At 37.6% G+C, this 27,550-nt stretch overlaps 1 protein-coding gene and 2 long non-coding RNA genes across 4 annotated transcripts in view; all 3 read left to right on the forward strand.

The window, feature by feature from the left end:
* LOC134754495 (uncharacterized) overlaps positions 1–27,550 on the forward strand; it is a 400,626-nt gene that overhangs the window by 224,688 nt on the left and 148,388 nt on the right. The gene's annotated exons all lie outside the window — the stretch shown is intronic.
* Positions 1–27,550, forward strand: part of LOC134754521 (uncharacterized) — an 82,689-nt gene that overhangs the window by 12,874 nt on the left and 42,265 nt on the right. The window lies entirely within an intron of this gene.
* The window catches only part of LOC134754324 (proton-coupled amino acid transporter-like protein pathetic), a 46,943-nt gene continuing 37,461 nt past the window's right edge, over positions 18,069–27,550 (forward strand). Inside the window, exon 1 of the mRNA XM_063690588.1 lies at positions 18,069–18,252. The gene's annotated coding sequence lies outside the window, so the exon portion shown is untranslated. The remainder of the gene's footprint in view (positions 18,253–27,550) is intronic.

A 27,550-nucleotide genomic window follows, 5' to 3' on the forward strand; every position in this document is an offset into this window, starting at 1 on the left:
GGTGATGGCGCAGAGATCCTTTTTGGGTCACTGAGCCAGTGAAGTATGTATATATGTATATAAGATTTCGGTGTTTTTTTACAGTAACTTAAGCATTTCCTCCCAAAAACCACCAATTTGATGTAGTGCAACTGTAGCCTAACATAATGGGATTTATAGACATAAAGCTGATTATTTATGACTGGTATTGTTACTACTTGGCTTGGCACCGACTTCAAACATATCAGTTAGTAACGCATATACTTAAAGACGGAACCCTAAAAAGGATAATATTTTATTTCATCCTTTTTGAAGTCGATTTATCTTTTTTTATAAAAGTTTTTATTTCGTTTGATTTTTGATGATTATTGTAATTGAATCCTAGTTCCTAATCATATTTAAATTTAAGCCATTTTAATTAATTTAAGACCTTAAGTCAAGGCTAGGGATACCTATAACTGATTAGAAATTAGGAAGTTGTTAGGAATGATCTTAATGTTATATACAAATTTATTAGTATAATAAGAATACATATCTCAATTATGCTAATTGTTAGAAAACGTAACAGGAAAATAAGCTACTGGAAAATAAAAAAAATGGGAAAGTATGCGACTGGTTAGAAAACGTAACAGGAAAGTAAGCTACTGGAAAATAAAATTAATGGGAAAATATGCGAATGGTTAGAAATGTTTTCGGGAAAGGAAGCTATTGAAAAAAAAAATGGTAAAAATTGCGAATGGCAAAAATCGCGATCTGGAAAAAACGTTTTTTGGAAGAGAGAGTACACGCCTTCATAATCGCAAAGATAGATATAACTCCGTAATAGATGGATACAGTCTAAGGAAAAAACGTGCCTCAAAAATCACGAAAATTTGATTCTCGATCAGATGGCGCCACTAGTTTTGGCCTACTCTCGTATAGAGGGCGTTGACGGTTTCGTTTGTTATTTATAATTTTAACGCATATCAGTGAAAGAACATGAGTCAGAATCATATAAAAATAATTAATCCAAATAAAAAATACATTTTATCGTATTTTTATAAATCTTCATTTTTAGTTTTAAAGTATGTCGATAGATGGCAGTGAATTGACAGTGGTTACAAAATTTACTATGACAGTACCGCTCTATCTTATTATATCCTCTTTGATAATCGTAAAACCTCATCTTAGGGATGTACCCTCCATAGTGACTATATGCTTCTCATATTTAGTCATAGATGGCGTTAGTATTTAGCCTTTTTATTCTTTTTAATAACTAGATACAGGAACGGTTGAATCATGCTGAATTCTAAACAATCATATTATCACCTACGTACATCTACAAGGTAAAAGCGCTTAAGTAACTTGGAGTTTTCGTATCTGGGGCGAAGTTATAAATAATATGTGAAAATACTATTTGGAAACAAGCCAAGTAGTGTCAGCGTACGAGGAGTGAGTTTTTTTTCAGCATCAGAATTACTTACATGACAGTTAATTGTAATTAATAGTACATTGTCCAACGTGGGAGGTAAGTGAAATATTGTACGAGAGTCTATATATTCACGACAGCCGCAGACTGGAGTGAATTAAAGACTCGAGTAACAATATTCTTTCCCCCGGAGTTACACACTAGTATTTTATACAATCGTGATATAATAGAGAGCTTTTCAGTCGAGTACCGTGTTTAAGCAACGAAGCTTGCTGAGCTGCTTAAGTAAGGTACGAGATTAAAAAACTTGATTATATCACTATTGTATATAGGTACAATACTTTTTCTACGAGACAAAAAATAATACTTTCAACTAGTAGAATCATACCACCAAACCAAACCAAAACCAAAAGTATACAGCTAAGATACCTTCATACTCGTACGCGCACCGGCCGCCGGGCCCGGCGCCCCCGGCGGGTTGGTCAACGACACCTCCTCGTAACTCATGAGGCCCTGGTACCTGCTCCGCGCTAAATTCAATTTTAAGACAGTTCTTTTCTCGATTTTGGCCACCGTAGCCTATGGAGACTAACAAGCAACGCTAAGCGGTTTTTGTAGGGTATGGATGTTGCTATATGAAGGGTGTCACATGCGCGTTTCTAACATAAAATAATAGTACATTATGATACAAGTGTGCTAAGTTGGTCATCACACACGAGGCGATATTGTGCGCGCGAGCTGTAAGCGAGCGCGCAATAAGAAAGCCGATGTGTGTAATGACCAATGCACACGCGTTTCATACGACGTTTTTCAACACACTTGCGAGAAAAAAAAGACTCATATTAATCAAATTTTAATAGTTAAAACAGTTAGTATTGTGTGTTTCATCTGTCATACTCGTACTGCCGGCCGGCCCTCGCTCGCCCCGGCCGCGGGCGGCGCGGCGGGCGGGCCGGCCGGTCCGCGCGCTGCGCAGGCGGTCGGGCGCGCCCGTGCCCGCCAGTCCGACCAATTAAAGAAGGCTCCCATTCCATGCATATTATTAGCAATCATTTAGCTTCTTAACAGTCGGATAATATAATGAAAAAGCACGAGTGGAATAATACACTGAAAGAGCACGCGTGTTTAATATCTAGGATTATGAGCCAAAAATCGGTGGAATAAAAACGTCGTTTTGAGCAAGTGTGTTGAAAAATATTTTGTTGGCCAACCAATCACAAAGCAGATGCGACGCAGCAGCGTGATTAAGTAGGCTAATTTGCATTGAATCGAGTCTCCTTAAACAAGAAATACTTTATCGAAATGTATGAAGTTCTATTTTCAAAATTTTTATAATTGACTAAACCGTAGGTATCGATAAAATTCTTATGCTTGAGTCGGAATCGGAAGTGCCATAGACTATCCGACGTTGAAAAGCCTGTTTCGCCAAGCCACTAAAATGGGGCATCATTGCTGTTTGTAGTTAACTTCAAAAATAATGGCGCAAACAGTCGGTATCGGTACCAATTATGTATGTTTCCTAAAGCTCACTGAAAGTTGCATCAAAGAAAAATAAATGGATAGCTGCTGTAAAAAAAAAGTAAGTTGATGGTATATTCATCCATTTTATTTGCACTGCTTATAATTTACGGGGTCTTTATTAATTCAGTGTTAATGTCATATTTCCTCAATAACATTAAAAAAATCCTTTTTTAAATGCAATCTCCTGACTTTAAATAATTATGTCTTTTATTTATTTAAATGTTGGAAAATATTTGTATACTTCGTCATTATTTGACATATTCCCCTGAATTTGCGCCTCGTAGGTGGCGTTACTGTCATGCATGTAGCGAATCAGTAAAGGTGATTTTTGTATACGTCTCCGTTTTAAACTACATGTACCTCCGTTGTATACTATCGCAAATCGGCACTACTTTGAACAAATCTCGTATCTCACACTGCTACTCAAAGTTGAAAGGCAGTGTATGCATCACATACATTATTCTGAGGTACTTACAACATTTTTCTTTCGATTGACAGAACATAGTAATGGAGTACGCATCGCTACATCTCTCCTTCCTTTACATTTAAAGACTTGGCTACCCACGCTGCAACACATCAATAAATTACGCAAGCACACACCAATTTTATTTCATTTGACGCAGATTTTGACAGGACATGGGTATAATAAAGTTTACCTCAATAGACATAAAATCACAGATGATAACGCTGCTTGACGGTCTGTGAGGTAGTTACTTTACTTACTTTCAAGCATAGACAGTCTTACACTAGTACTAGCACCCAAAGGATAAGTTTTTTTTTTGTTATTGTTAGATTTAGAATCTACTGTAATGTGTATATACTTATTTGTTATATATGAACTAGTTTGGTACGGGCTTACAATGATGTAAGTCTATGATAATATAATTTGAATTTTATATTTCGCCTGTGTTCTGATTTTTGACTGCTTGACACCATTATGTCACTCGATCCTAATGTTTACATTGTGATACACGTTATTCAATATATATGTTAATATGCCTAAATAGCGCTTTGTTATTTAACCACAGCGTGCTCACAATGGTTATGGGCCCAGAGAGCCTGAGGTGTATTAAAATTGTATGCGAGTCTGTTCTACGTTGATTTGATTTGAGGTACGTACGGTTGATGAAGAGGTGAAGGTTGGCGTAGAGAGGTCAACAAAACCAATACCGTTAAAATAGAACCCCTCACACAAGAAAATTATGAAACGTGGAAGATTCAGGCTGAAGCGGTTCTTGTCAAAAATGATGCTTGGAGCTACGTGGATGGGAGTAACTTGAAACCTGCCGAGCCGGTGGAAGCTCAAAAATGGAGCGTCGGCGATGCGAAAGCTAAGTCGGATCTAATACTTGCTATCAGTCCTAGTGAATTGCGGCATCTGCGTGACTGCAAGACGTCGCGAGAGGTGTGGCTGAAGCTGGAAAGTGTGCATGCCTCCAAAGGGCCCGCTAAAAAGGCGACCTTATTAAAGCACTTGTTGCTTCACAAAATGCAGGAAGACGGTGACATCCGAGAGCACGTCATGCATTTTTTCGACGTGAGGAACAAGCTTGCCGATATGAAGATCGAGATTAATAATGATTTATTCTCTATAATGCTCCTGTACAGCCTTCCACCAAGTTTTGAAAACTAGGTGCGCCATTGAGTCAAGGGATGAGTTGCCAGACCCAGAGGTTCTAAATGGTTGAAGTGAGGCAAGAAGTTGAAGCAGAACGTGATGTAGAGGAATCATCTGACTGCCAAAATCTCGCGGGTGCAGCTGACAAGATGGAACGTGAAGTAGAAAGTAGCACAGAGGAATATTCTGATTGTCAAGACTTCACTGGTGCTGCAGAAATAACTTTGAAACAAGCGTTGTCAAGTGAAGAAAAACTGAAATGGAATGAAGCTATTTTATCAGAGATAAAAAGTTTAGTAAAGAATGACACATGGGAAATAGCTAGAAGACCGATCGGCCGTGCCATTGTAGGCTGCCGCTACGTTTTAACAACCAAATTGAACATCGACAAGACAGAAAAGAAAAAGGCGAGACTCGTAGCGAAAGGATACAGCCAAAAACACGGAGTTCATTATCATGATACCTTTGTTCCGGTAGTTAGGTTAGATACCAAACGATTGTTGACATCACTCGCAGTTGAACTTGATATGGAAATCCACCAAGTGGATATTAATACAGCCTACTTAAATGGCACATTGGACGAAGAGATATATATGGAAATACCCGAATTACTTAAGGAGAGTCTACAGAAGCTCTTGGAGTTAGAAGAAGGTTCCGTCATACATGAACGGGCTAAGAAAATGTTAACCGATATCAGCGCGGGAGGTAATGTCTGCAAACTTAAGAGGTCATTATATGGGTCGAAACAGGCGGGACGTCAATGGAATGCCAGGTTGGACGAACAGCTTCAGCGCATGGGATTGAGGCCATCGTTAAATGAGCCGTGCCTATATTTTGAAGACATAGACGAAAACACCAAACTTTTTGTTGCGGTATACGTTGACGATATCTTGATAGCCTCACAAAATAAGGTTTGCATAGAAAAGTTCAAAAAGGAACTGGCCAGCGAGTTTGAACTTAAAGATTACGGGATTGCGAAATATATTCTGGGTGTTGACATTGACAGAAATGTCAACGGCAAAATCAAGTTGGCACAACAAAAATATATTGAAAACCTTTTACAGAGATTTGGTTTTGAGAATTGTAAGAGATCTGTATCGACTCCAATGGAAGTTAACTTTAAATTTGAACCGTTACAGCGTGATGTAAAATCAAAAGAGCGATATCCATACCGGGAATTGATTGGAAGTTTGATGTATTTATCCGTGGGTACCCGACCTGACATTTCAAATACCGTCTCAAAATTAGCACAGTTTGTAGAATCTCCGCATAAAGAAGCTTGGGTCGCTGTAAAACGCGTATTGCGATATTTAAAAGGGACGAAGGAGTATGGTCTCATGTTTGCAAAAACGAGTAAGTCGTTAGAGGGATATTCCGATTCCGATTGGGGAGGTTGTGCGTTGGACAGGCGTTCATACTCTGGTTATGCTTTTGTATTAGGTGGTGCGTGTGTGTCGTGGAAGTCTCAGAAACAGAAGTGTGTCGCGACGAGCACTTGTGAATCAGAATACGTTAGTCTAGCGTCGTCGATGAAGGAAGCGATGTATCTGAACAGCTTGTTAACTGAAATCGGATTGTGTAAGTTTGCACAAGTAACCTTAAATGCGGACAATCAAGGAGCAATTTGCCTAGCCAATGATCCAGTGTTGCATTCCCGAAGCAAGCACATTGATATAAGATACCATTTTATAAGAAATGCTTTAAAGGAGAATCGGAACATCAAGTTAGTGTATTTGCCAACTGACTTCATGTTGGCAGATATATTGACTAAGGCCTTGCCGAAAGTAAAACATCACGCGTGTATGTCTGGTTTAGGCATGTTGTTTTGTTTTAATTATTTTGATATGTAGCCTGGGGTGATTGATAATATACACATTAAGGGGGCTTGTTAGATTTAGAATCTACTGTAATGTGTATATACTTATTTGTTATATATGAACTAGTTTGGTACTGGCTTACAATGATGTAAGTCTATGATAATATTATTTGAATTTTATATTTCGCCTGTGTTCTGATTTTTGACTGCTTGACACCATTATGTCACTCGATCCTAATGTTTACATTGTGATACACGTTATTCAATATATATGTTAATATGCCTAAATAGCGCTTTGTTATTTAAACACAGCGTGCTCAGAGAGTTCCGCCACAATTATTTACTGACAATTTCGTTTGATAGTTTGAATCAAGATAGCATGTATCGATAGCGAGGGCCTTTGGAAGTTGGAACTAACAATAGTCCTAAAAAAATAATAATAATGGTGCGATATTATATTCTTAGGCAGATCATGAAACGCCGGCATATCGTGCAAACCTGAACATTTAGGCATATCGAACAAGTAGGGTGTCCTAAATTTTAGCAAATTAAAACCATTGAAATAGCTTGACAGACTATACCTAGTACGTTTTTGGGTGGCGTACGATTTTAGTACGCATGCTGCTCAAAAGGAACGTAAACTTGTACTAAAATGTACGATCAGGGGCCCGTTTATCAAATGCTTGTAGCTTGTAATACAAGTGGAAGTCCCTTTCTAACAAAAGCTGTCAAAAAAGGACTTCCGCTTGTATTACAAGCTACAAGCTTTTGATAAACGGGCCCCTGGCAACACTATCGGACGCAGCGCCCCACATAGAATGCAGCGCCAGAGCGCCACCAGTGGCAAAAAATGCAATTATTTTACGATGCGCCCGGTATGTAAGATTTTTTAACCTACCAGCAATTTATAAATGGAATTTAATAATGTGTTTAATTTTATAATGGAATTTAATAATGTGTTTAATTGAGTAATTTAATCCTTATATTTTATTAAATTTTAATGTTCAATCAATCAATCTTTAATGTTAAAAACACATGTCAAAATATGCAATACAAATAGAATTAAAAATACACAACACACAATATAGTTATATATACAAATGTTATATACAAACTGAATAATTCTTGACATGTAATATTTAAAAATATTATGAATAAATGTCTATGTCTATGAAGCTATATGACGCTAGGAATTTCGAGGAATACTTTGCTCATATCATAGACCTAGCATTACATAGATCAGCTATACGCGTGCGCCCGTGAGGGCTATGAAATTTGGTTTGTAAGTTAATTAAAGGTCTCTTTTTCATGTCCACACTATTTGACATTTGAGGACCTCGAGGAATCGCAGCCATCTTGGAAAATGTGTACCATCCTGGAGAAATTTACGTTTTACTCTAAATATACGTTCTGTATGAAGATATGGTGTAAGGCAACATTAAAGCTTATTAAATTCTACACAAAAAAGTCCTAGATAACTTTGCGGAAAAAATACATCTTGTTATAGAAAATAATAGCTGAATCCAGATTTAGCGCTTATACACTTTCAGGGGATATTCTCTTAATATGAAACTTGGAGGAATATGAATTCTACTTTTGTCTATACATTTGTATACGTTCTACTCCAATATCAACATTTTACTCTCCTGCGACTTAAACATGCGATTCAGCTATTATTTTCTATAACAAGATGTATTTTTTCCGCAAAGATATCTTGGACTTTTTCGTGTAGAATTTATTAAGCTTTAATATTGCCTTACACCATATTTTCATAGAGAACGTATATTTAGAGTAAAACGCAAATTTCTCCAGGATGGTACACATTTTCAAGATGGCTGCGATTCCTCGAGGTCCCCAAATGTCAAATAGTGTGGACATGGAAAAGAGACCTTTAATTAACATACATACCAAATTTCATATATTTGGAAGGATTTCGAGGTGAGACTTAATCCGATTGTGCTACATACGCAGTGCGACGTGCGACAATATGATTGGTCGATTAGATTTGTAGCCCACCATAAACCATACAAATTTACGGTGGGGAATAAAAAAAAGTGACTGTGACAAGGACAAACAATAACAGCGCTTTCTCTGCTACTCCTACTGAAAGATACATAAGACTATCCCGTTCGGTCATTTCCCCCCACCCCTTATGCCCGATCCAGTTATACTAGATTCATGGCTCCTATCGATCTGCCGCCTCTTTTAAAGCTGTAGTGTAGCAGATTACCGCACCGGACTGCGTCCTTGGTGCGGTCAAAATATCTCTTTCTCGCTCTAACTTATAGCTGTGTGTGTCCTTAACGCATGAACGGCGACCACCTTACACACTACGCAGTGAGATACACTACACATAACATAATAAAAACTTTTATAAAAAAAAAGATAAACCGACTTCAAAAAGGATGAAATAAAATGATCCTTTTTAGGGTTCCGTGTTTAAGTATATGCGTTACCAACTGATATATTTGAAGTCGGTGCCAAGCCAAATTTTGAACCATATATTCATAGTTATTCTGGTGCAATTCGATAAAGGCTGCGGCTATATAAGTATGTACGTTGGATTGCCTAACGCAGCGTACTACGTAGGCGAACAACACGCGAACGCTAAGCAGCGCGGCACGGCGCCTTAATTAATCCTTTGATACCTATAGAAGTGTCCTACGTGGGCGATCTCTTTGCGAACGCGAACGCCTTGTCGCTTCGCTTCGCGTTCGCGACTGTTCGCCTATGTAAGACGCATATAAACGATAATAAACGAACTTTCTGTAGGTATTTAAGAACACACCTCAGAACAGAACACACGGTTGAACCTTCTTGACGCAGTTCGTACCATGCTTGTCGGCACATTAGTGTAAATCTAATGCGTTTATTTGTCGTCGTATTTTTTAAAAAGCATTTCTTACTAATTCTTTAACAGTCCATAGCACGCAAGTGTGGGATTGGGACTGAGTTATTTTCTGTCGCTTATCCAGAGGACTACATTTCAAAATATAAAACAATTCAAGGAACCTTCATGCCAAATTTCAGCTAAAGCGGTTCAGTTATTTAGCCATGAAAAGGTAACAAAGAGGCAGACAGAATTACTTTCACGTTTATAATATTTGTACAGTTGTAATGGGATTTATATACATAAAGCTCATTATTTTGGACTGGTATTGTTACTACTTGGCTTGGCACCGACTTCAAACATATCAGTTGGTAACGCATATACTTAAACACGGAACCCTAAAAAGGATCATATTTTATTTCATCCTTTTTGAAGTCGGTTTATCTTTTTTTTTATAAAAGTTTTTATTTTTCCATTTTTAGTTTTGACATTGTTAAGAGCGTGACGCATGAATGAAAAACATAATCATGTTTAACTCTAAATTCGTAAACTTTATTAAATAATCAGAATTTTCCTCGAGTCCGTCTGGGAAATCATTCCTGTCACTAAATCCATTCTCCGCCCCGCCACTGTCCCAATCCCCCCGATCACTCAACCTCACAGCACATCAACCCCTGATCACTGGACCCCTCGACCCTAAACCACCAATCCCTAACCCCAGACCTAACCCTAACGCACAATCCCTTAACTCCCAACCCCTCAGTCCCCGACCCATCAACTCACCTCCCCTCAACCCCCAAACCCCCCGAATACTAATACCCGATACCTTCACCTCTCACACCTACCCCTCACTTCTCAGTCTCTGGTTGTTTCCAACACTACCTACATCAAAAATCATAATACACATACGAGGGAAGTTCCACATTTCGTCCGTAGTCTTCATCATCAGTAGCCTTACCACGAGACTGACATTGATATATTCGCTATCGTGTGCGTAACTTACTGTTTATGCATCTCGCTCGTACTGGCAAAGTTACGAAGACGCTAGCGAATATTTAGTGTCAAACTCGTGGTTAGGCTACAGTTGCACTACATCAAATTGGTGGATTTTGGGAGGAAATGCTTGAGTTACTTTAGAAAACACCCAAATCACCATACATGTGCCTTTAAAAATTGAGGAGTTCCCTCAATTCCTCACGGATTCCATCATCAGATCAAAACAAAAAATGTTACGAAAACACCTTGGAGGTACTTCTTTCAAACAGAAAAAGAATTACTCAAATCGGATCATGGGTGCCGGAGTAATCGCTGAAATCATTATCATCAAAACAATCATCATCATCAGCTCCACTTCATCAAATTGGTGATTTTCGAGAGAAAATGCTCGAGTTGCTTAAGAAAACACCCAAATCACCATACATGTGCCTTCAAAAATTGAGGAGTTCCCTCAATTCCTCATGGATCCCATCATCAGAACAGCACCAGATTAATGTGGGACCACCTTGGAGGTAGTTCCTTTCAAAAAAAAAAAAGAATTGTTGAAGTCGGACCACGGGTGTCGGAGTAATCGCTGAACATCCTACATTAAATCATCATCACTATCATCAAAACAATCATCATCATCAGGTCCACTTCATCAAATTGGTCGTTTTCGAGAGAAAATGCTTAAGTTGACAAAACTTCCGTGAGACACAATCATATTAAATATATTATGTCGAGCGTTTTCGACTTAAAACACGTGAGTGACCCGTTATTAATATATTTAAAATGCTTAAGTTGCTTATGAAAACACCCAAATCACCATACATGTGCCTTTAAAAATTGAGGAGTTCCCTTAATTCCTCAGGGATCCCATCATCAGATCAGAACCAGATTAATATGGGACCAACTTGGAAGTAGCTCCTTTCGAACAAAAAAATAATTACTCAAATCGGACTACGGGTCTCGGAGTAATCGGTGAACATACATAAAAAAAAAAAAATAGCCACAACCGAATACAGAACCTCCTCCTTCTATGAAATTGAAGTCGGTTAAAAATAAGAAAGTGTTCCAATACTTCCGATATATTTGGCCACTACGAGTATCTGATCTATTTGATGCTGACTGCACCTTGTCACAGTGATAAATGTGATAATCTATTGAAAGCCGCTAAGGATCTCCTTATTGTCACTGTAACAAGGTACGAAGTGGCACAGAAATCAAATTCCTTGCCCGTATATACAATAATATTTAATCCTTATTTATCACTTTTATCAGTAGACAATACGTAGGTGGATAGGGCGCCGGCTTGGCGTAGGTGAAGTCATAATAATGAAGGGTGTCTGATACCAGGTGCTTAATTGACACCCTCACAGACTGGTCGATACTGAAACGTTTTTCAGGTGCATGTCTTAACGATTTTTAAATTTATTGATAATGCAGCTTAATATTGTGTGGAGCTGGAGCGTGAACGGCCGAAAGAGCTATTGACCAATAGACAGATAATAGGCAGTTAACTAAAGTAACGGTGAGTCGCCGTAACGTCACGTATGTTCCTAAAAAGCGGCGCTACGGCCGGCTGGCGTAATCGGCGTCGGCCCCGCGTCATGCGGATCGCGCCCACCGCCCGCGCCCACTGCCACCTGAAAATGTACAACGCGCCTCACTTCCTACGTACGATGATGCTGACTGCTGACGCAGCGTACTACGTAGGCGAACAACACGCGTTCGCGAATCGGCGCGGCGCGACGCGGGGTGAATTAATCCTTTGATACCTATAGAAGTGTCCTACGTGGGCGATCTCGTTGCGAACGCGAACGCCTTGGGCCCGCCGCGCCGCGCCGCGGCGCTTCGTTTCGCGTTCGCGAGTGACCGCTTATGTTGGGATAATACCGGATGTGGGACAATACCGTAGGAAATTCATTTCTGCCATAATAGGCTATATTTCTTAATTTTGACAACAATGTGCAAGACGCCATTTCATTGCGCCTCAACCGCCAGTATCCCTCTGCCGCTCACTATGTTGAACGTGTGCTACGCGCAATTAAAAAGAGCAAGGTAATTTTGGTAATTTTTCTGGCCATCCGGACTTCGACCTGTAATTTCTATCGTGTATCAAAACAAACCTAGGACTGCTGTAGACCAATTTCCGATTTTCGCCCTTGCAGGTAAACATCGAAAAGCAACAATCCGAACTTTACCCATTTAAAATACAGCAGTGATTGTCAAACTTTATATTTTGTAATTATTTCGTTCCATTATTTTTATTCCAGGACGGTAATTCAAAAGGAAAAGATTTTAGCAGTGTATGTAGGCATATATGTATGAATGTATTACTTAGGAAATTGTTTCTATTCACATATCAAACTTTGAGAGCCAAATTTGAGATTTACCAAATTGTCGTATGTGGGTCAAGATCGGATGCAAAAAGCAACAAAATAAACATTTGATGAGAACTTTTAAGTTTCTAGTTATTCATGGCTGCAATGCCTGCAATTTACTCATATACGTTGGAGGAGGTTAAACATCGGAGATATCCTTTTAGATACCTTATTATCTGAGCATCAGAAGCGGTTATTTTTGCCATCCGATGTTAACCCTAGATGACAAATTCATCGTTACCCTCGAATATAAGTATGTCTCATCTTTACACTGGTACAAAACAGAAACCATTGAATATTGAACGTTGCCAAAATTCAGGCCTAAACTACGGTTAATATTTAACGATTTGGACCATATTTCAAGAATCTGATACGTACTGAGATCGAGAGTAAATTTTATTTTGCCAGGTCTCAATTAGTCCCAAATTCGTCCGGTATTACCCCAACATACATTACGTTAAGTTAAGACGCAGCGTCAAGAAAATCTTATACGTAGTCACAGTATGTCCCAGAGTAAAAACGCGTAAACGACTGGATTGCACAGCGATTATTTTCGAGTTTTTTATAGTTTGTAGATTGTAGAGGCAAGGTAAGGTCGCATTTCGTAACCAAAAAGATAGCTCGCAACCAAACTAAAGGAGAAAATAATCAACGAAAATTAAAAACGCAGGTAAAAATAGGAACTTTCGAAACCTCTCATTCTGTTTCATATACATATAATAAAATTCATCTGTACATGTTTACACAGGTAGGTACATACTTAAATAAATTGCCAAAATAATTAGTAATAAGGCTTTGCCATAGTCGAGTAATTCAGTACGTAGTACGTTATAATACAATTTATGTATGTCATTTTAATACCCTTAAAATGAATACCCCTTTCGATAGGTTTATATCCTGTGTTTTTGGGGTCAACATATGTATGTATGTGTATCCAGTGGCACGTGGCACCCGCGTATTAAAATACTTATAGAGTACCCACCTCACAATCACATACACGTGCCTTCCTACTCAATAGAACGGGTGACCCCAATTACAATCGAAATATCTGACCGTTATTAATCCAAGATGACTGCTTAAATGACGCATGTATTTCGTTAATATTGGCCAGTATACATGAAAAAACGTGAGCGGTATTCATATTTTAAAAGCTGATATTGATATGATATTACAGACAGTGCTTCTCGCTCGCGCTTATTAATTTGTGCGAGCGTGATGCGTTGGATGTTGGATGGATATCAAGATATTTAAAATCTGAATGCTGCTCCTGATAGACTAATTAGAAACTTGGACACATTATTTTAATTAAATAAATCGAAGTACTTTTACTTAATTATGACTGGTGCAAGTGCAAAAAATCTCGTTTGTAATAAGTAATAAACCTGCTTACTACGATTAATTTTAAATACGAATCGAAAATTTACCCCTCGGTTATTAAGGGGATATATGTATATTTAGGTTACATGGGACGGAGCGGACGATTACATACAGACCTAATAGTAGTTAAGGTTATAAAGTAACAATTTCATTATTACAACCTAACGAGCCTGAACTCGATCAGTTTTTGCATTAGGGTTTGATTTTCAGTAGTTTTACATAAGTAATTATGCATTGGAATTTTCAGATGATCAATACATTTTGATTACAAATAGAGCATATAAATAGATAAGTACTTGTAAATAAAGTTTGGTGAACCTTTACACCTTCACAGCATTGTGCTTACAGCCAAGGACAGTATAGCTTAGCCATTTTAAATAAAGTTTCGTGAACCTTTACTTCACAGCATTGTGCTTACAGCCAAGGACAGCATAGCTTAGCCATTTTAAATAAAGTTTCGTGAACCTTTACACCTTCACAGCATTGTGCTTACAGCCAAGGACAGCATAGCTTAGCCATTTTAAATAAAGTTTCGTGAACCTTTACACCTTCACAGCATTGTGCTTACAGCCAAGGACAGCATAGCTTAGCCATTTTAAATAAAGTTTCGTGAACCTTTACACCTTCACAGCATTGTGCTTACAGCCAAGGACAGCATAGCTTAGCCATTTTAAATAAAGTTTCGTGAACCTTTACACCTTCACAGCATTGTGCTTACAGCCAAGGACAGCATAGCTTAGCCATTTTAAACAAATCTAAACAAATCTCTCTAACGAAAACTCCATTAAATATAGGATTGATTAACTTTGATTGTGTCACCTTATTCATAACACGTTCATTAACACAGTATAGCGTAACATCTACATACTTCCATAGCGAAACAATAGGTCCTCAACTAAAAGACAATAAACATTTAACTAGTTAATTATTGCTTTTTCAACAAAATTTCAAAGAGTCCGAGTGATTTTTAGGGTTCCGTAGTCAACTAGGAACCCTTATAGTTTCGCCATGTCCGTCCGTCCGTCTGTCTGTCCGAAGCTTTGCTCTGTGATCGTTAGTGCTAGAAAGCTGAAATTTGGCATCGCTACATAGTATAAAACAAAGTCGCTTTCCGCTGTCTGTCGCTATGAATGCCTTCATCTTTAAAACTACACAACGGATTTTGATGCGGTTTTCACTTATCAAATTATCAATAGAGTAATTCTTGGGGAAGGTTTTAAGTGTATAATTTGTACAAGTTTTGTGTAACCCGTGCCAAGCCGGGGCGGGTCGCTAGTGGATAAATAAATCAACCAATCCGAAAAAATCGTTAAATAATATCTAATAAAAAAAATTTTCCCCTCACTAGCTAGGAAAGCCGTCTTTTATACTTTAAAACAAGCGGGGAAAAACGCATTTTATCCACTAGTGGGGAAAGTAATTTGACCTTGAATGGAGCGTGTTTAAGTAGCTTGACAGATAACAAAACGTAAAACGCTCATAATAATGGTTCGTTCGATATTAATTATCATTAAATAAATGGTTTGAGAATCTAATAAAAAATACAAAATTTAGCTTTATTTAATAATTTTAAGTCATAAACCTTAAAATTCCATAAGAAACGTTAGATTTTTTATAATGATGTTAAATATAATTCTGAACGCACAAGTTGAGTCGATGCAATTTCAAAACGAATCGTTGACATTTCATACGTGAGTCAGAACAGAAATGTCAACATTGTCAACAAATGTTTTACTTAAAAGCAATTCTCACCGACTCACGTAAAAATCAGAATTTCCAGTGTTTTCTGTTATAATATCGTACAAAATAAGTGATTCCAGTGATGAAGATGATCTAACGCCTGTGGATGTTGCACTTTCCTCGCTATAGTGAGAGGAAAAGTTTTGTGTTACACACGGGTGCAAATGTATTTTACTTCTCGTGTGTTGAAACACTTGCTACGCTCAGGATTCTATTTTAGAACCACTCGCTTCGCTCGTGGTTCAACTGTAGAATCCTTTCGCTTGCTCGTGTTTCAATTCCACACTCGCGGGTAAAATACAACTTTGCACCCTTGTATAACAAATAACTATTTTAGGGTACCTACCACCCGTACATATTGTTTTTTTTTTTAATTTTTTTTTCGCTTTAACTCAATAGTGTGGGGTATCGTTGGATAGGTCTTTCAAAATGAATCTCCAATCTCCAATAACCATTTTTTGGGTTAAGTGATAATTTTAGGAAATAATCGCTCCTAAATCACATACTGAAATCTGTTTTTCGCTCCTAACTTTTACAAGAATCAATAAAATAATTTGGCCAAGCCCGCAGTCACAACTGCGGCAGCAAAGTGTTCCGTGATCCGTGAGTAGGTAATCTATCTACTATCGTACAGTCATTTACAATAATATGTTACTCTTCGAAAGACGCAAAAATATCTGACATGGTCTTATTTGTAGAGCCTGAGCTTGTCTCATTTTTTTGCGGCATTTGAAGAGTAACATATTATTGCAGGTGACTGTACGCATCGTTATGACGCATTAAAGTTTAGGCATGTCTCAAACACTATAAAATGATAAAGCTTATTAGATAAAGCTTTTGTCATTGCTTAAGGTATTTCTAACAGGTTTAATTTATGACCCATTTTGTACCTTGTCACAGTGACAATAGTATGAGGTCTCTAGCATACATTAAGAGGATAGGGGACAATCGATTCTCCGCACAAACGTAGTCCTCACTTTCCTCCCTAGATATTGGCATATTTTACACAATTTGATATATTTTAATCATAGCTATGCCCGACTTAGTTTTTCAAAAATTGTATGAAACCTGGTTTTCGCCCCAAACTCTTATAATAATATAATAGAATCTGGGGGAACGTGGTCAAAGAACCCATCATCACCGAAGGCGACGGTGGACTTCGCAGCAATCTCTGCTGCCGCGGCGTCTAGGATGCACAGAGGGAGGCGTCATTTGATATCCGTGTCGTAGACACCGACTGTCCCTCTTATATCTCACGTCCAGTAGCATAAAATCTCTCTTTATATCTTTATTTACCAAACACCAAAATAACACAATATACGTCAAGTTGACAAAAAAAATAACAACTTCGTATGTAAAAAACTAAATACGTCAAAAATAGTAAGTAGGTATAAAACCTCATGTTATTATAACCTATGATTGTTGTAGGTATGTAAAACTTATAGACTGGACACGACTCAAAATGAAGTCAGTTTTTGTCTCTTAAGTTCGTTTCTTACAAATACCCCTTTACCGAAATTTTTAATAAGAGGTATATGAAAGTAGCAATAAGAAAAATTACATTTTATTTATATTGATTTGAGTTTACCTGTAGCCGCGGACGTAATGTGACGTTCAAAACGTCAGGCCAAAATGATAAAAGTAAGTGCATTCTATTAAATCCCGTTTCAGTATTAAATTATGCGACATTAAATTTATCGCCATTATCTCGAATTCGCGCTGATTAACCATCCCTACTGACGACAACCGCTACGGACGACATCTTGATGATTTAATTTTTAAAACGTAAAATTTATCTCTTCATTCCAAATTATAATTATAATTTTTATTTAAAAACATAAAAAATGATTTTTTTAATGCATTTATCACTGGCCCATCCTGTATATACAGAAGATAAGTAGATTGCTTGTAAATCTGGTAATCAAAATATAAAATCTATAGAAAACATTCATCAACACACGTGTTCATTTAATTATTCTTAGTTGCAGATTGTTTGTTAAGTGTGAGACATCTACTTAAATATCTATTTTGACGTGACCATATTGTGCCTAGGTCCTTATTTAGGTATAGATATATGATCAAGTAAAAGCACTAATTCTCTAGCTTCGTTGAAGTACCTCCCTACGTGCACTTCCTATAAGTAACAATTATAATAATTGTGACTGCTTCCGAGTATCTTTCCATCGAAAGTAACTTGCTGAATGAATTTGCACTGGTGTCAAGGTGGACATGGTATAGCCCCATGGGCGCCAGACGTGGGTCATGTGGGGTGGGACACGGGAATAGTATGCGGCCGGCGGCCGGCATGCCGGCATGATGCAACATTCCGAGGCAGTTGCTCGCGAACGAGCCGCCGCCGCCGCGGGCTCGGCGGGCTACGGCTTCGATACTCCGATGGCGTATTGTATTCGGCCGAGCGCCACCGCCGGCGCGTCGTGCGGGTCGTGCCGCTCTGACTGAACGCCCGTTCGCTACGTTCATTACAATTTTCACTCGTGCGTCGGTCGGACGTGTCGCTTATATTCTATTTTTAGAGCACGTGGCACAGTGCTTCAGTCATAACCTATAGCCAGCCGGCAGCCAATTCGAGACTCGGTCGGAGGGGTAAGTGTTTGTGTCAGAAAATAAGTTTTTACGTTTCGTATTTATTGATATCACTGCATGTGCGCAATCGAAACCGTTGACATATGGATATCGTCATTTTGACACTTGTTTGACTGATACGATCGATGTCTACGTTGTCTACTTATAATTGACTTCTAACATAGTTTAATAGGTATTTTTTAGATCCTGTGTGTAACCCAGATGTCGCATGTTGTTCAGGTTATAGTAGAGTAATATTATTTAACGATACATTCAACGCGATTTATAAATGTACTTGCTCCTTATCTACAGTTAACAAACCTTTCGAAACTTCTGTTACATATGCCTACGTATTTAACTAGAGACCTAGCTATTATAAGCAAATACGTTTTTCATTTCTCATGCTCTGAAAAAGAGGGTCATTGTTGTTCTAAAAGGTATGCAGGAAGTGATACGTTTCTGCACAAGAGCATTTTACTTTCCAAGTACGATTTTTTCATTTATTTACGATAAGCAATTGAAATTTGGTATTAAATGAATTTGTTATACAATTTCCATTCTGATATTTAACTCCCCATTCCATACATAACGTTCCATAACTAACGTACGTTCGAGCACCAAACTACCTTGGCAGAAATGAGTGCCTTTCATCCCTTGGTTAACAATCTACTATTAATGCATAGTCATAGGCGGAGTACCCGGTCATTTACTCACTTTGGAAACAATACACTTATGTAGGGTAACATACTCGCACTTTTATGTGATATTATTTAAGATATGTAGTAGGAAACTAATTACTAATTTAGTCCAACCTTGTAGCTAATTAAGTAACTACACTGAAGTCACCGAGTTTGTTAGTTTCATTATTTAGATTGGCCTTTAATTTTAAGAAGTGAGTGTATAATTTATTGTTCTAAATTTAAATAATGATTTAAATGTCACTCATTCTAAAGGGGCCCACTGACTCAGTCCGCCGAACGATATCGGCCTGTCAGATAGAACAAAAATTTGACCGTTCGGAACAACTGACAGGCCGATATCGTCCGGCGGACTGATAGTCAGTGGGCCCTTTTAGATATTCCCATTCATAATTGAAACCTTTTAGGACTATTTCCGGAAACCCCTTTAGAACTTTTTGTTTGTGACCCGATCCACACCTACCTGAGACGTAAGTTGTGAAAAAATGTCCCATCGTGGCACTAAACGAATTCAAATAAAAGAGTAGCCCTATCATGCCCGCCGTCGATTTAGGTAAACGTTTATTTTACTGTCACATAGTTTACTGTATTTTAATTTTATTATATAGGCAAGATAGGTTATTTCAAATAACATTTATTATAATAAGTTTGTAATGACTTACTGCCACTGGTTTAGCTGTCAGGATATTATTAATCTTATTGTGTATATTGTACAGCACATTACTATCAGTTTTCCTTGTTGCGTTAGGCTTGTGATATTTCCTTACGAATTAATAAAATATAACTGTTGAAATAATATACCTATGACCTATATACCTACAGACAGTTTACACGTTGACCAGTCAATAGCAGACATATGTATGTGCATAATGGATGAAAAGCGCAATTGCGTAGGAAGGTTCAATTATATCAAAATTATATCCATACTACTCAACACTTTTTTTGTGCTAATTGAATAACCTGTGTTGGTAGATATTATCCACTGATAATAACTAGTGGGTCTGTCTGTGAGCTTTAAAGCTTGAACTCGCCAAAATTAGCGCACATAGAAAACAAAGGTCTACTGGAGCGAAATATATATTGAATATAGTTCAAAATATTATAGTTTATCATGCTGATAAATTAGAATTTCATTTCAGCCTCAGGATTTGATATATCACACACGTTTTGATGACCAGGACACTGGCACTTTGCTCGACATGATTACCGTATGTTTATGAAGTCCAAGCCAGGGTTATTTGCGGATTTCCTTGAAATGGACCCAGTCCATTGCCATCCGCCTTAATTTAGAACCATTCGCCAAAAGTACCCTTTAGGCATTTTCAGCATGTCTAGTGTTAATACCCCTTCGTCACAGTTAAAGTGTACTGCCAATATGATGAATGCTACCAAAACAGTAACTGTGAGCTGTGACTTCTTTAAAAGTCATTTTCACAAAAAAAAATTGTATATGTATATTTCTATGGTCAATGTCCCTTATACGAATCAATTAACGGCGACGCTGGGTACAATTACAAGTAGCTTGCTCAATCGATAAATAATGGGGAAACTTAGCATTATTTTTATCTTGCAATCTTTTGGAATGTATTAGCAACACATATAAGACAATTTTTATTTAATTCTGTGTTATTGTTTGAAGTTTGCATTTCTATAGAATCCGTCGTCTAACATTTAAACGCTCAAATACGTTAAAAATGATCAAACGTTTTTATACCCTACAATTTGCATACAAATTTCATTTAGCATCAATATTTTGGGAGCAGATAAACTCAATGCTAGCTCTTCATCTAACTTGACTTTACTTTTTGTGCATAAATTTGAGATATTTGTACCTTTTTTGCAAGATAATAGAAAAGAAAGATTTCGGGTTTTATGTTAGAACGCTGTATGTTCCTAGTTACTTTTTTTCTCATTTCAATCTCGTGTTTTTCTGCTTTCTGCGGGGCTAAGATGGACGGCTGTCTATCATTTGTCACCATACCTGTCACGCTCTAACAAGTACGTAAGTGCGAAAGTGACGCATGATATGACAAGTGACAAACACGCGACCACGATACCGGTGCTGGTTGTCTTTACATTCTTCTCCGCAACGCAAGTGATTTCGCCGCAACGCAAGTGATTTCGCTCCGTCATTGCTTAAAGCTCGTTATCATGAAAACTAATTATAAAATTGACAACTTTTGTAGTATCATATGTTCTTCATGCTATAGTGATTTTAAATTAAGCAAACAAATAAAATAAAACCACCCGTGACAAAAATTATAAGCAAAACTGTGTGCCTACGTTTTGCCGTGTTCAAGCTTTAGACATCGCGAATCCCCATTGCTCCGCCACTTTTAAAAAGATTTTCAAAAGTTGAATGGACAAAAAAGGTATATAGTTATATTATGTACATAATTAAGTATCGAACCTGCTCAAAAAACTTCACGAGAATCGGTTGAGAAGTGCCACCTGTATGTTCTCACATCCGGTCATATGAAATAATGTTCGGCCAAGCTGAAAAGGAGACCTTCGATTTCGCTCGGCCAATGAAATCTGTAATAAGTATCTTCTACATTGGTATTGGTATTTATTTTATTAATATTTACTTTTTGGGTATTCGATTCTTGGGACTGGTTGATATAAATTTGTCATACATAAATTTGCAAACCATGGTAATAGATGTTACAATAGAATAAGATCACGTGGCACCCTGGTAGGGTATGGCAATTATCCTTAAAACTACATTAACTAAATATAATCTTTAGTACATATAAATAGACTTACATAACGTTAAGTAGTATAAGTATGTATGTATACAATACCTACACATACAGTCACCTAGGTAGGTATCTGTTTTCAATATTTTTTAAATATGAGACGATGATATGCGAGTTTTAGAGGTTAAATTCATCTGATAACTACTTAAGTAGGTGATATAGGTAAGGTAGTAACGCATTTTTATCAATCTTTAAAAATGTATTATGTTCTTAACTAATAATAAGTATGAGTGAACCAAATTTTAAATTAAAAAAACCGTGCCTATTATATTCATACAATTTATTAAAAGCCATGTTCATCAGGATATCGTATGTATGTAGGTACATACACATGATAAGCGTCGTGATATAAATATACAATTTACCATGGTCAAGGCTGCCAGAAAATGGCCTTAAATGTACATGGTATGATTGGGCCTAATAATTTAGCTTAAACTTGGTAATAGTGTACTAGTGTACAGTGTACCCTTTATGTATTTGTATCGCTTTTATTGGAATCGTAATTATAATTAGAGGTTACTCGTAAGTCGTAGATATTTTATCGCGCTATAACTATAAGGCAAGGAATTATTTATTTAACGTGTACTTATCCCACTCACAACGCGGAAGGCTAGCCTCATTTAAATTCGATCGATAGACAAATGTAAGCGAATTAAACTTGTTTTTATAATCATCACATTGCGAAAAAGTATTAAAATCTCTTATTTAGCTAATAGCTTTAAAGGTACACTGTCCTAATGTTTAGAAGTATTGAGATGAGCGCCAAATTAACTTGATGCTGAAATAATTACGAAATGTTACGAAATATTTTTATGTACATTTAATTTCTTCTATTTATCTTAGTATGTTTTTTTTTTTCACCACACCAACTCAGAAAGGCTATTTTTATTGTTTAAAAACAAAAGGCAAAAGTCGCTTTATATCCTCAGTGAGGTACAAAAATATGTGAACACAAAACTTGAACAGGTACCGTCAACCGGGGTGAATAGGGACAAAAACCAGGAATGACATATACCTGTACCCAGAGAAGGCCATTATTCGAATTATTTTTTATCGGAATACTCATTTGAATAAACAATAATTTACGATTTTTTTATTAACGAATGATTTTTTCACGAATAATTAATTGCCTATGCTAGTATACGTATACAGGTATCCTAGCTGCAGGCCAATTTAAAGTTTATCATGCGACGAGCTACACACGCTGACAACTACATCATGCAGAAACGGTATCGGATCGGAGTAAATAATTACAGAACTCATTAAACACTTAACTCAGTAAAGTGGAAACTTGCACGGCACAATGCACGAGCGATTTATCAATTCTATGGATGGTGCAGAGTAGTGTTGACTTAACATTTTCTGTGCTGCTGATCCTACGTAGGTACTTAAGAGTCCCTGGCAAGCTCGGCCGAATTGCACCTTCCCATACAAACGTAGTTCTGGTCTCATTTTAAAACTACGGGTTGGATTGTAATGAATCTTTGTATGAAAAACTTAAATTCCCTTTTTTTTTACTATGGTATCAGAATCTACATAAACTAATTACAGACATCCAAGTAAGTAGGGTAAGTACAAAGTTTTAGATCAATCTAGCTACTCGTTTTAAAATGAGAGCGGAACTACGTTTGTATGGAGAACCGAGCTTGCCGGGGTCCCTTAAGGGCGGTAGGTATTCCAACTGTCCAATTTATATTTGTCCAATGTGTATTTGCGTCTCACATTTTGCTTAATGAGAGAGTGAGACGCAATGCACAGTGTATTCCTAGTGTTTTAAGTTTTTGTTCGGGGGACGTATTTATGTTTATGAACTAGCCAAGCCACTGTGCAATTGTGCATACAACACCCTGCTCATTCCGATCTTACGATACAATTATATTAGGTATGGTAACTATTATCGGTTTATCGTCTAGATGTAGGTATTTATATATGCTGGTAATAGCGTCGCTAAATTGTATAAAACATCGATAAGACTATGTTGTTTCAATATGGATGATAAGTTGATGAGACGTGTTGAAGTTTATAACAAAATCTAGTTAAATATATAGTACCATGTTGTACTACAATAAACTGGACAAAAACAAAATTTTTTTTCATTCTTTAAGACGGGTTCAACTTGATCGTGACGTAATGGTAACGATCAAGTGTTTCGCGTGTATAGTAGGATCAAGGCGGAAACAGTGGCTCAGCTCGAACGGTGAATCAGTCGCCCAAATATCGCCTCTCTCGTGTTTAGATTAGGTTGAGTGAGCCACTGTACCCGGTCTTTTTTTACCGAGCCACTTTTCCCGCCTTGGAATGCCGCTTCCGAACGGAAGCATTTGAAATGTGGTGCTGGAGGTGAAGGGAAGGCATTAGTTAGAGAGACAGGATAACGAATGAGGAGGTGCTAAGAAGAGTGAGTAAAAGAAGAGCTATTATAATAGCAAATAGACGCGGGAAAATGATTGGACACTTAATACGACACGACTCTTTAAAACTATCCTGGTGGGGCGGATAGGAAGCAAGCGAGGTAGAGGAAAACCCAGACGCAGCTTTTTAGATCAAGTGAAAGAAAAAGTAGAGGTCGTGTCGTATCCAAAGTCAAAGAGCTGGCGCAGGATAGGGAAAGCTGGAAGATACTCCACCGACAAGAGAATAATTCTTAAGTTAATAATAATGATGAAAATATCCCTTATAACACTGCTGTTAGGGTCCTAAGAACACTGCGTCGGGTCCCGGTCGTTGATTTTGATCTCACTGGCAGTCATTTAATCGACAAATAAGAGCGCTTGATTAGAAAAAGGTAGTATTGCACTTAACACGGGCATTTAATTACACCTAATATTTACCTCTATCTGCGTAGCTCTACTCGCTAGGATATCTATAAAACATCAATAGGGAATATTAGACATTCTCGTCACTTGTAGCTGAACAGTTAGCTTAAGTGCGCACAGCAAGATAAGATCTGTTTTTAAATATTATCTACATACATCCTATTCTTATCTTACGACATAATTCGAACTTCGACCCTAGTCGGCCTAGTATACATACTTTGTTGACTTTATTCAACCATAATTGTAGTAGAGGCATTAACTAGTACCACAGTAAGTAAAAGAGTAAAATTTATTTAAAAATCAATTTTACAATGCATGTGCTCGAAAAGTGCGTTTCCTACGGAGCCATATCATGCGGAAAGTACTAGTGCTTTTTGTTTTCAGTATTTTTTTTACAGTACATATGGTGCTACTTTCTCGCACTAGTGCGTAAAGAGCACTTTTCGTGCATATGTCGAAAGTTTAAAGGGCCATATGTACTGTAAAACGTTGTACGATACACGTGCGAATAGCTAATTCGCAACTCTTGTCGATTTAAAACCCTTTCCGCGATAAAACCCTTTCAATGGGCGACACTTAAACACGGCTAACACTAACCCCTTCCGAAAAGCTAACCAAAAATAAGGCTTGCTCTTAATAAGGGTTACCCTTATCTTTAAGCGCTTTTTATAAAGGTTTCCCTTTGCGTGAAAGAGACAGGATTAGTATATACCTACGGTAGTGTATGAAAAGGAAAGAAAATACGTGCCTAGTCAAAGAACGCCGCCGTCGCCGCCGACAATCGCTCGGATTCGAAGTAATGTGTGCTTTGTGAACAAGGTAGATGACTTAAATTAGCACGCTTATATGCTAAAAGGGAAACCCCTTTATAAGGCTAACCCTTATAAGCAATATGCAAGGTGTTGGTGAGCGGATGATAAGGGTTTTGTAAGGGTATTTGGGCTACCGATTACTTAAATGTGGTAGCTTTGGTGTGGTGGGTTTTTAAAAGCAAAACAAAGGGTTTCGTCTGGCAAAAGGTATGGTGAGTTAAAGCCTTATGCAATACCCTTATAAAACACTCCTTTAATAATTAAACTTATTTGCCATGATATGTTTTTGTTTACTCGCACAATGCATAGTAAAACATTGTATGATACACGTGCGTAAAGATGATTTCCGACTGGTAATCCTTTATACACTCGCTCGCTTTGCTCGCTCGTGAATAAAATTCCACTTATCGGAAATCATACACTTTCCGTACTTGTTGCATAAATAGCTATTTTAATCAGCTGCATGGTGTGTCCGACAGGCAAGAGCGCTTCTAATAGCCATGGAAGTACAATTCAGGGGTAAACATTCCTATTCCGACTGAGGTAAGTAGGTATGTAATGACGCTTTTCTTAAAAACATGCGCATAATACGAGTAGGTACGACCTAAAAACTAGTTGCCTAAAAGTTGAATGGACGAGGCGGCACGTGACTTGACGCTCAAACCTCGCTGTTCAGGGTTAATATGTAGGTACTACAGATGTAATGCATAATTATTTTCCTTCGTATTTCACGGAAACGTACGAACGTGTCTTACTATTTCAGTCAGTTTCGGTACAAAAAGTACTGAGGTTGACTGAAGTAGCATGACAAATACGAACGTTTCCGAGAGAATACGTCTGTACTTAACGTGCAGTAAGTTCAGCGTAGTGTTAGAAAAATCATAGCGCTTTTTTAGATCACAATGCGGTTGCCAAAAATGTAATTATTAGCAATCTTGGGTCGGGGCCTTTGTCTAGTAAGTAATTCATCGACTGGAAACCTGATTTCTTGGTTTTCGCTAGATAGAAAAAAATCACGTACATACGTCTAAAACGCACCTTAATTTTTTTTTTTATTTTTGCACAAAAATTAAAATATAAAAGTTGCCTCTAAAAACACGCAACTTTATTTTTGATCGAACTCATTGATTATTTTTTGTTAAATCTTACAAAAAATAAAATTCAAAAACACGATATCAGCGATCCCGGGCACACACCATCTCGCTCAATCTTAAGGGGCCCTCTGACTATCAGTCCGCTAGACGATATCGGCCTGTCAGTTCTTCGGAACTGTCAAATTTTTGTTCTAACTGACAGGCCGATATCGTCCGGCGGACTCATAGTCAGTGGGCTCGTTTACGTTCAGTGAGAGTGAGAAAAGAACCTGATCCCTAGGGGCCTTAATGTTGTACGAAATCATAATACAAGTATCCTCGATTTGCCGCACCCGGAATGCTTCGGAAGCTATATAGCGTCATATTTTCCTGCCAGACACAAAAAAACGGCTGGAAGAAAGAATTAAAATATAAAACCAATATAACTAAAGAAGGCATGTCATCAATGTCATTAAAGACTTTTTTCGATTTGCAGCAATTTAGGTACATAGTTATTTTATACAATTTATAGTAAAAAGAGAATTTAAAGATCTTCGATGTTTCGAGATGTCTGTTTTATCGTTATCACTCGTTATATTTATGTAAACCTATAGGTAGTAAGCTGATAAGTTTTCATATCTACATGTAAATAGGTATGGATGGAAGATATGAACGGTAGGTATGTATACATATATTATATTTTCTTTCAATGTAACGAGGGCAGTCTTTAAATCAATGGTAATATACAAGGGCCTGACACTCTTTGATAGAGAAAGATAGTCTTATTGCGATTCCTATAAGAAGAAAGAGAAAATAGTGCCATGCTATGTCCTTATCACCGACCGGGTTTTTTTTTTTTTCATGGTCGGGTTATGGCAGCATAGGTAGGAGGCGATGGCGAAATACCGAAATTTATAAGAGTGAAAGAGAAAAAGGATTATGCTGCCATACATTAACCTGTCAATACATGAATATGTCTTTCTCTTACCCCTGGTCGCTCGGTTTCATGTCTATAACTACTATACTATGTCTATGGTAATATAAGACCGGCAAAAGGTATCTTTTTTTCTGGGTGGTCAACTGCTCAATACTGACGGATGGGCGCACCGCACCTTAGCCAAGACAAAGCGCTTCCTTATTAACTTTACGGGATCAAAGGAA

Source organism: Cydia strobilella, chromosome Z (genome assembly GCF_947568885.1).
Source record: "Cydia strobilella chromosome Z, ilCydStro3.1, whole genome shotgun sequence".
Classification (NCBI taxonomy): Eukaryota; Metazoa; Arthropoda; class Insecta; order Lepidoptera; family Tortricidae; genus Cydia; species Cydia strobilella.